Genomic DNA, 10,314 nt, shown 5'->3' on the forward strand with positions numbered 1-10,314 from the left:
AGAAAAGTCTTGCTGAAACAACTGTACATGAGATTGGATTCCAATTAGTGCATCTCACACCAAAGGATATTGCATTCATTGTGTTTGTGGTTTTTTTCCCCCCCCCTCTGTTTTAGGCATTTATTAACACTGCAAAGGAGATCTACGAGAAAATCCAGGAAGGAGTTTTTGACATTAATAATGAGGTAACTTTTAGTCCTCTGAACACATTTTGTTTGTTTGTTTTTAAATGTACAAAATTCACCTTCCCTAGAAGGCTGGACAGTAAAATATTTGTCTGTTCCATTTGGGTATAGAATTGTCTGCCATTGTGATAAAAATGGATTAAAATAAGTGACCCTATCCATCCATGAAGCATCACAAAATAATATAAATCCCCAAAAGAGAAGAAAATCCACTTTCATCCACTTCTCCATATGGTGTCATCTGTTTTCAAAGATAATTTTCCACTATGTAAATGGGGGACCACGTTGATATGCCAGATGCACTCCATGAGCTGTCCAGCGTACGGGAGGGATTGCTTTGAGAGTTACATAAAAGACTTTTGAAATGTTCCTGGTTTAGGTGGCTGGATTCTGTAGGGAATAAAAGATTAGCCATTTTGCCTATGCACATTACTGAAATTACAGATTATCGGGGCCTGTCTCTTTGCTTGTTTGGGGGCCGGGGGGCGGGGGGAGGTGGAGCAGGGAGCACTTTTGTAATGCGAGAGCCTAGAAAGACCTATAATGTCGCACTTGAATTTTGAAATGATTGTGCTGTTGAAAATCTTGAGCAGTTAGGAGAGAGGTTCACAGCTGCAGAAAAAGAGGATTCAAATTCAGTGGTAGTAAATAGAAATATCAGGATCGTATAGAAATGTTAGGATCGTGTACGCGCTCTGTTAACATTCACATAAAAAGTCACACCGCATAAAGTTTAGATTTGACAATGTGAAGTGGTCAGTCCTTTCTGATGCCCAGAGTTTTTTTGTCCCTAAATATCGTTGCTGAGGTGCTTAGTGAAACCACATGTGAAAATCTGCACCACCACTCTCTGTTCTGTATCCGTTCTGTGAATAGGTGCATTCTCTGTCAGGGACTGTCAGTCTGATGCTTCTCTTAAGCGTGATAGTCCTTGCAGAATTGTTGAAAGAGTAGTGACGGAATTGGCAGGACTCAATTAAATAGCTTCACCTCTTTCTGCTTAATATATTTCAACATGAGAAAATTTAGACTATTAAAAATACTGCTCTTATGACGTTAGAGAGGAAATAGTGAGAAACTTCAGTAGTATACGAAGTATTTGCATTAGGAAACTTGTAGCTAAATAAGACTTGAACAGTAATCCTTCAAAGACATAGTTCTGACTGGAAAGTGTGTGTGTGTGTGTATATATGGTGTTTTGGTGAAATACTTTTTAAATTCAATTTAGTGATGAAAAGCTTAACATTTTATTTAACACTTTTCCTAAAGAAAATGCACTCAGTAGTGCAATATAAATTGGACAGTAATCGGAGTGTCTGAAAAAGCATGCTCGTTGTATCTGTCGAGTTTCATATAGTAGCTGACTGCTTTACTGTGCCTTATGGAGCTTTGATTGCAATATGCTGTCAAGAGCCAACAGTCCATGCTATTTATTTGGCTTTATGCCAAGTCTGGCTCCTTGATTCCTCAAGAAGTTGCTATCAGCCCAGAGGGGGCAAAACCAATGAGCCATAGGGCATGCTTTTTATTAAAGAGGAGTCAAAGAGCGAAAAGAAACCACATCAGCTGCTGTCAATACTGAGCTAGTGCCAGAAACCCCAAGGCTACTACTGTTGCAGAACAACTGCCAAGCACTATAAATCTGAGATTTACTGTGACGCAAAGTTTCCTTAAGAGCTTAATTTCTGAAGCTACTGTATTACTTTTCTCAAAGTGCTGTATTTTTAGGTAAAATCCACTTGAGGGAGTGAGGGTTAAGATATAAGTGTGATTTTGATGAATGAAAGAGCTACACTGTGTGTGGGTTCTTGGCAAGTAGCCATGTCTTTCGGGATCATAGAAATTATTGATGACACAGAACACTCGTATGCCCTTAGCCTCTACAGCTGATTCAACACAGAAAGAAATGCTGTCTAGAGAGGAAAAGTTTTATATTAAACTATTAAACTAATGGAGATTTTGGTGAGAGGGGAGAGGTTACACGTTCCTAGTAAATGCTATGTATTTTTAAAGCCTAATGCCAAATAATATTCAAATACAATTCTTGCTCTGTGTGTTTACCTTAAACTCTGTTAGGAGTTTAAGGTACAGAGTTTAAAACAGAAATAAAATTTAAATGAGGAGGAAAGCATCTTCCTTTAAACTATATTTAATTGCCAGGGACATGTTGCTAAAAAAACCCCCATATATAAACTTTGCTGTATTTATTGCATACATTAGGAGAATTTGCTAGGTGATGATCTTAAGGGAAAAAAAAAAGCTTTGGAAGTGTATTAGTGTTCTAAAATAATTACACTGTATATTAAACTTTATTTCAGGCAAATGGCATAAAAATTGGCCCTCAACATGCTGCTACTAATGCAACACTTGCAGGCAATCAGGGAGGACAACAAGCTGGAGGAGGCTGCTGTTGAGCCTGTTTTTACTTTCTAGCTGCCTGGATGGGGCCTACTAACTTGTTTGTTCACCCTTCCCTCCCCCTCCGCCCCGCTCGCCTCCACTTCAATTCAGCTGAGACATGAAACTTGTAAGTTGGTTTCCTGTTGCAGAAGAAGACTTTATCCTTCAAATTCTTGTATAACTTTGAATAAATGGTTAATGTTCACTTAAAGACAGATTTTGGAGATTGTATTCATATCTATTTACATTTGATTTCTAGGTCAATTGATGTGATTATTTTTGTTAAATGTTGTCTTGTGCCCTTGACTACGAACTGAATTGTATTAAACACTACAAAGTCATCTGAGTATTTTAATCAGTTTGTGTAGTTAGGTTTCCCAGCTCCTGCGGTTACCTAATGTTTAATATTGTAGAGCTGTCCTCAAGTTTTTTGTCAATTTTCAAGGCTATAAAGCGAAGCGGAAGGACTCTTTTAATTCTGTATTTATCACTTTCTGTATATATAGTTTAATAATCTGCTTGGGTGTACTTGCCAAGCTAGAATTCTTCAATGCATTTGCATAAATTCTATACTACTTAGAGCTTGAAAACTACAGAAGCATTAATAGAAATTGCTTGGACGCTAAATTTTAAGCCTTTTTGACATTGTTAGCATGTTCATCTTCCCCTGTCATTATCCTGAAGTCCAAGAGAAATGCTTAATGTATATTACTAGAGGCTACATACGTGCTATCTATTTTAATGCCAAATGTTTGCTGTTTGTCCACAATTTCCACAGCACCTCTTCAGAAATGGATTAGCTGTTTGCCTTAACAAATACTGTAGGTAAAAACAGAGTATGAATGAAAAGTAGAGGAGGAGTTGATAAATTTAAAATGGCACATTATAAAAACGTTAATCTTTTCTTAATGTTTTTTCTTGTTTACCACTTGATTTCTAGGTATATTTTTCATGCAAGGACAGTTTTTCAACCTAAATGTACAGTGGTTGTGTAAAGTTTTCTTTTAGTGACAACTTGTAATCCTAAATATATGGTAAGCATCTTGTCTATTGTGAAGAGGGTGTGAAAATAAAACCTGCCGGTTTGGAAATCTTGATGAAAATCAAAACTAGAAATGCTTTGGTACTTATTATGGTGGTGGTCTGGAGGGGGAGGGATGTTTTGCCTCAAATGAAAGGGTTGCAACAGTACAAAACGAAATCCTGTGTTTAAGTGTTTATTTGTTAAAGTACAGAATATTCATGTCACTTTTCCTACAAATGAGGAAACAACTGAGTTTCCACCTCATCTTATTTATATAAATTGCAGATAAAAGGGTGACACTAATGCTAGGCCATGCTTCATGTATCTAAAAAAAAAAAAAAAGGGGGGGGAGGGGGATGACTGCAAAACTTTTGTCTTACTGGACCAATACTGACTGCAACACAACACTGGGGGACATGGATCCTCATGTCATCCATTCTTATTGTCAGAACTTTAACATCGGAAGTGAATAAACATCAGCCTGACAGGTGTAACGTAGCAGTGGTTCTGAGATTAAATAAAGTTTAAAAAACGTGTGGAATCTTTTGTTTGTATCTGGGGGAAGGGACAACCGGTAAGGATTTGCATTCGTGCCAACTTCAACTTTCTTACACATTCAGGAGCATTATAAGCAATGCAATATAATTGTTTCAACTATTTAAATTCTTAAGAGGGTACTCCATTTACATACTTTAAACTATTAACTGTTTATGATGTTTGCATTTATAAAACACAAACACTTACTGTTTCAGTTGAAGTTTGAAAATTGTGTTGCATGACAGTAAAACCATAGGACTGAATTGCATTGATGCTGAGGGAAAACTGGCTTGCAGTAACTAGATGCTCACAAGAAGGAATGAACAAACGAGTACTTGCTTGAATTAACTGCTTGAAAATTTTTTGGGACTGGCAACATTGCAGAACTCAATTATTTGAGATGAGATGGGAGGAAAGCATGCTCTTCTATAGCAGCCTCAGCTACATTACAAATGGGAGTAAATTTCTCTTAGTTGTAAAAATTGCCCACTGTTAAGGGAGCAGAGGAGGGGAATTTGTACCCTATCCTGAGAAGAACAAAAATGCATCCTGTTTTAAGTGGTGATGGTTTACAAATCTAAAGCTTCTGACAGCCACTCATTTTCTGAAAGCATGGAAGATGAATAGAATTGACCGGGAATCTAGGACTATTATAGCAAAGACCCACCAGCACATTTTTGGGGGGTGAAGGGCAGGAGGAATGTGCTGTGACTTACTGTAGTCATGTGTGCATATTGATTTTTTGATCCAGCTGGTTGGACCTGGCTTACATGCCAATCTTACACTGTGCATTATATAAAAATCTGGTACTTTCAAAGAAGAGCTAGAGTGAAACTGAAGTTTCTTGCATTCTGCCTGGCTGTTTGTCATAAGCTTTGTGCTTTGGGCAATTAGAAATCTGTGTATTTTATTGTTTTTCTGAGAAGCCACTGATCTTATTTTATCCTATTAGAATTTGAAAATCATATAGCACAGAACCTAGCAGCAGGGTTTACTTCTAGAGCATGTGCTTTACAAGGTTATTCTTTCACAGGTTTCAGTTTTACTTGTACATGAATGACTGATAACTTGCCTACTTTCATGTTGAATTCCAGTTGCTTTTATTGGTTGCATTTTCATAATCAAAGAATTAAAACATTTTATTATTCTCTAGCAACTTGTACAGCTGTTATATGTAATGTAAGACGACTATTGATACTGAAAAATCATACAGTTTCCCTGTACTCCCAGTTTAGCATATGGTAAAAACCATAGTTAACTTACAAAAGAGTAAATTTGGAGTGACAAATCCGCTAAGTGTGATTTTAAGACTTGTCCCTCATATTTCTACTTAAAATTAGAAGCTCCAGGAATTTTGGCAGTCATTTAAGAAAGATTAACACTCCCTCTCAATCTTATACCTGTGTGTTTCTGTTGACTTCAATCATTCTGATTTATTCTTGTGCAAGATCAGACTCAGCAGTGACTTAAGTAGATGACTGCCAAAACACTGATAAACTAAAGTAACAAGAGGCTGGCTGAAGCCCCTAGCAGGCGGCGAGCGCTCTGTTCCCTGCTCCAGGGATTTCTCCTTTCTGCTGCGTTACACTTTTTGTGACGCTTAGTTCACTGTGTTGCCAACTAGTCGAAGAGCCTTCAATCGCTGTATCTATATATTGGTGGGGTTAGAAGGGCACAGATCAGTTTTAGGCTATGGCATACATTTAAGTTGGGAAAGTTATTTCTGCCATAAGAGTTTACCTATGACTGATCTGTTCTTGGGAAGAAAGGAAAACCTCTTACCAGGCTCTAAGTTACAGTTAAACTGAATCAGAGTGAAAAAGTGTGTATTAAAAAAACTTAGAAATATCATAAGACAATTTTTTGCATTAAAGGATTTTTTTTTTTTTAAGTAATCATTCTAAATGAGGGCACCCCAATGTGCCTGTATTTTTCTCAAAAGTTGTTACCAGTAGGGTATTGCTTTTGTAAATGCGGAAGCCTGAGACGATGGACTGTTCTTTTGATACTACTGATTGCCCTACAGCTTTCTTCTTAGGTTTTTCTGTTTGGTAGATCCCCCGTCCCAAATCAAGTTTCTCTTGTGTATTATCTCCTTTTTATCTTGTCTGTTCTGGTATTCTTTCATTCAGACTGAATCCAGTGAGCAAAGTGCTGCTCTCCATCTTTACCGCTCCACATCTGTTACATCGACACTTAAGGGAATTTGCCCAATGTGGGGCATTTGCTTTGGGGATGGAGGGGCGGGGCAGAGGGAGAGAGGGATGTACTGTCTTGCTGCATGATATAAAATTATGAGGGAAGTATTGCATGGGTTCTGCTACTTGTTACACATAGTACGTGTACTGTTTTGCGTGTGTGTGGGGATATAATTTGCCTATTCCTGTTCCACTGCTGCATGGGAGGAGATAGGGGAAAAGGAGGGAGACTAACAGGTTTTATTTGGATATCTTAATAAATTTGTTTGCTGATATCATACTTGCGATTTGTATATGCTTAGTGTTCCTCCCCCTAGAATCTCTGGGTTTTCTTCTGCCATATTACTGCAATGTAACTTTAACAGTATGCAGTGGTGATTTATTTTAATACGGTACTGAAATCTCCATTTGTAAATAATCCAGGCTGCTGCTGTGTAAGTAGCTGATGAAATGTCTTTACTGGGTCTGCTGCGTATGAAAGAAACCACAACATTAGGCAATAAAAACTACTAACAGAATGTTACGAAACCAAGACCATGACAAAAAAGCAGCATGTTCTGGATCTATCATTTTTATTCTTGGGACAGATTTTATTATTTTTGGAACTATTACAAGACTTATGTTAAATATCGTGCATGATAAGAGGAAACAGACTCTTGGCAAACATGGAAAACCAATTACAGCATATTACCCTATTCCCCTTCCAATAAAGGAGGGGCGAAGCTAAAAGTTTATTCTTTGCTTAGCAGCTGGAGGAGGAGGGGGCGGGAAAAAAAGTGTTCCTGCTTTAGGATTGGCTTGAGGAAAGAGTTTGTTGCTGTAGCAATCTTACTGCGGGCAATCCGAGCTGGAGAAGGCAAAACCCGTGTGCTCCACAGTCGGTTTTACCCCAGTCTAAAAAAGTACACTGTTGTCACAGGAGCGCTGATTAAAGAAATCAGTATTCTATACTAACAGGTATACTGTTCACTTAAAAATAAATTTTCAAAAATTGTGTTTGGTTGCAACCTTCAATACTGCAAATCTCCCTGTCGTGGTGATGAGTATTTCCGAAAACTTGTTTTGACAAAGAAACTGGAACATGTATCCAATATTCAGACATGAGATTTAACTGCTACATCCCATGGCTCTATGTGACATAGAGGTGAAATACGGTGTAGGGAATCCAGTCTACTACACTGTCTGTGCATCCATTTGAATTTCTATCCTGAATTACAGTTCTTGTAAAATTGTCCATGGCAGCATGAATGTAGATGAATCAATGCATCAACATGTTTTGTGTTCTTCCCCCCTACAGCATAGCTATGATTTTTAAAATTCCTTCTTTAAAGAGCCAGAGGTATAAATGTTTATACTGGGCAGAATCTTGTTGATGGTTGGGACTACGGTACATTTGGTGTAAATTATAGCAGGATCTAACTAGCCTTTCTTACTTAAGCGAATCCCGGTACCATGTATCAGACTAACTGGAAACTGACTGTTTACTTTTCCTAGACTTAGACATAAAATACTGGGAGGCAAGAAAATCCCTAAGTGAGAGGACCGCTCAAAAGCGACCAAGGTACAGTTCTGACAATTGGCAATTTAACATTGTCCAAGTTAAAATAGTGAAGTCAACAGTATGTTAGACGTCTGATTATGGCTTGGGAAAACATTTCCAGATGCAGGAAATGTTTGAAATAATGTGGCTTATAAGACAGTTAAATAACAAGGGTACTCAGGAAGACAAAACCCCACGGGGTTGCTTGCTGTCTCCCGTGAAGACGATGGGGGGAGAGGCTGTCAGTTCAGCAAGCGTTACCCAGCAGCTGAACACTGCCACCTGCGCTTGGGAAGGTGTTGCTGCTCGAGAACCGTAGCACTGGGCTGGCTGCCATGAAAGAACTTTCAAATTTGGACACTCTATTGCCAGCTGCAACGCTAAGACCGGAGCTGAGGCAGCTTCCAGAATTTGCAGACACGTATGTGTGGTTTAAGGAGGAGAGGTGGGAAGAGGAACAGCAGCAGAGGGCATGGGGCAAATTAAGTGCTGGCTCAAAAAATACCTGAATCCACATACCACCTGTCTGGGATCGTTGTATACCACTGCAGCAAATCTTTGTCTTGAATGCAGTTGGAAGCAGATCTTTTTTTTCCCATTTTTTCTATCACATTTTAATTTGTGAGGATGACTGGACCTTACTCATGGTTTGCTGGTTAGGTTCATGTCAAAAGTACTCAAGATGGAGAATATCAGAACAGAAAAGAATTTGTTTCTGGTGTCCTTGAAGTCAATCCGGCCACTTCTAAGCAAAGCATGACTGACTGGCCTAACCTAACTGGTCACTGACGAGGGTCTGTCAGCCATCAGTGGTGTACAAAAATCCAGCGGTCAGGCTGTGCTGATTCTCCTTGCCTCGTATTGTTCAACTCTGATCTCGCCAGTGAAACATTCCTGCACAGACGCTAAAACGCTTGCGGTGTCTCCCATAGCTGTTGCTATGAAGCAGAAATTAAGTTTGTGGAGTAAAATAAGCGTGATACTGTAATCCTGTCTGAGATGTTTTTCTATAAAGCCATGTAACTTCAGAGAAAAGGGCATCGTTACCCCTGAAGAACATGTAGCTTATACAGTCATGTCATGGCATTGGCCTGCGGGACTGACCACTGTGCATCATAAATCAGTACTTTGGCATTTTCTCTGGTTTCCTATCCAGGTCTGAGTCTATTTTATTTCCAGTTTCTAAAGCTCCATGTCTTGTTTCTTATATGTTTCTTCACATCTCCTCTTCCTTTTTGTTACTTCTCCCACCTTTTCCTTTCCTAGTTGGAGTTTGGGGGTGTGTGTCTGTTTAGGGGGAATGATTCAAGAAAAGGAGCAGTATATCTTCTTCTGGAAGACCTTTATTAACTGTCACTGGTAAAAAACCTTTAGTTTCTCTACTTTGGATGAAGGGATGTTTGCTTATAACACTGCCGCTATATAAACTTTAACATACGTAGTTGGTCATACACCCACCTGTTTAACTCTGGTGAGGACCTGGGAGAAGTACGGGACAGGCGAGGCGGCTGGCTGAGCTGTGCCTAGTGCAGACGTGCTGCAAAAGGCTGGGTAACCACAGCTGGTGGTACGAACCCTGTGCACGGAGCACTGGGTGGTTTGCAAGGCTGAGGGTCTGCCTTGCTGACAGGCCTGCTGGGAGGCTGCTAAATCCTCTCTCCTAGGTCATCCACTAGCAGTGGAAAGCTTCAGTACAAACACGGAAGAAAAATGCAGTTGCCTATTAGCAGGTTTTTTTGGCCAAGCACCATCTGAGTCGTGGAAGTTTTTTTGGGCTTTATTTTGAAGGTGTACATGACTTCATTCCATCCTACTGGCTTTCCAGTTTAATTCAATTGCTATGCAAGGCGAAAAGCAGTTTTCCTTCAATGTCAGATGAACTCCGAAGTTCTAAAGTTGTTACTATTGTTGCTCACCACACGTAAAGAGGATCCATTCAGGGTTGCAGTAGAGGAAAAGCTGCTATTGAAACTATTGCTTCGTGAGCCAAGGAATAAGCTCGCTTGCTACAGGAAGGAGGAGACATCTCTCATTATCTGGGTGCTGGGAGCCAGTCTTAGAGCTGTCTCCTCTTCCTGCTCCACAAGGACTGAGGCGTCTCTTTGAGGTATGCAAAGCAGCAATGCGATACTCCCCAGGCTTATCAGCCACTATCAGCTGGATCTGCTGTTTGCTCCAGACTCCACCTTTGCTTGGAAAGTGCTTGCAATTCCATGAGGTAATTCTTCCTCCCAGCGCTGTGGCTTGTTACGACGACCATGTGCTCCCGACTACCTAAGCCAGGACAGACAACGAAGAAAGCCTATCCCGATATCCATGTGCCGTGACTTCCTCTTTCTCCATCTTGCCGGGGAAGGCTGTTGTGAGTCCGGGAGGGAGGAGGGCGGGAGGGTGAAACACCGCAGCCCCAGGAGAGCCATCGTCCTCCCG

The 10,314-nt window shown here is 39.9% G+C and overlaps 1 long non-coding RNA gene across 1 annotated transcript; it reads left to right on the plus strand.

The window, feature by feature from the left end:
• The first annotated feature begins 114 nt into the window (after positions 1-114).
• LOC104073452 lies at positions 115-4,150 on the plus strand. Its single transcript, XR_683485.1, has 2 exons — positions 115-185; positions 2,504-4,150. It is a non-coding gene; the product is annotated as an uncharacterized LOC104073452 (long non-coding RNA).
• Positions 4,151-10,314: the final 6,164 nt, after the last annotated feature.

This window comes from Fulmarus glacialis, unplaced genomic scaffold, assembly GCF_000690835.1.
Source record: "Fulmarus glacialis isolate BGI_N327 unplaced genomic scaffold, ASM69083v1 scaffold46842, whole genome shotgun sequence".
In the NCBI taxonomy this organism is placed as follows: domain Eukaryota; kingdom Metazoa; phylum Chordata; class Aves; order Procellariiformes; family Procellariidae; genus Fulmarus; species Fulmarus glacialis.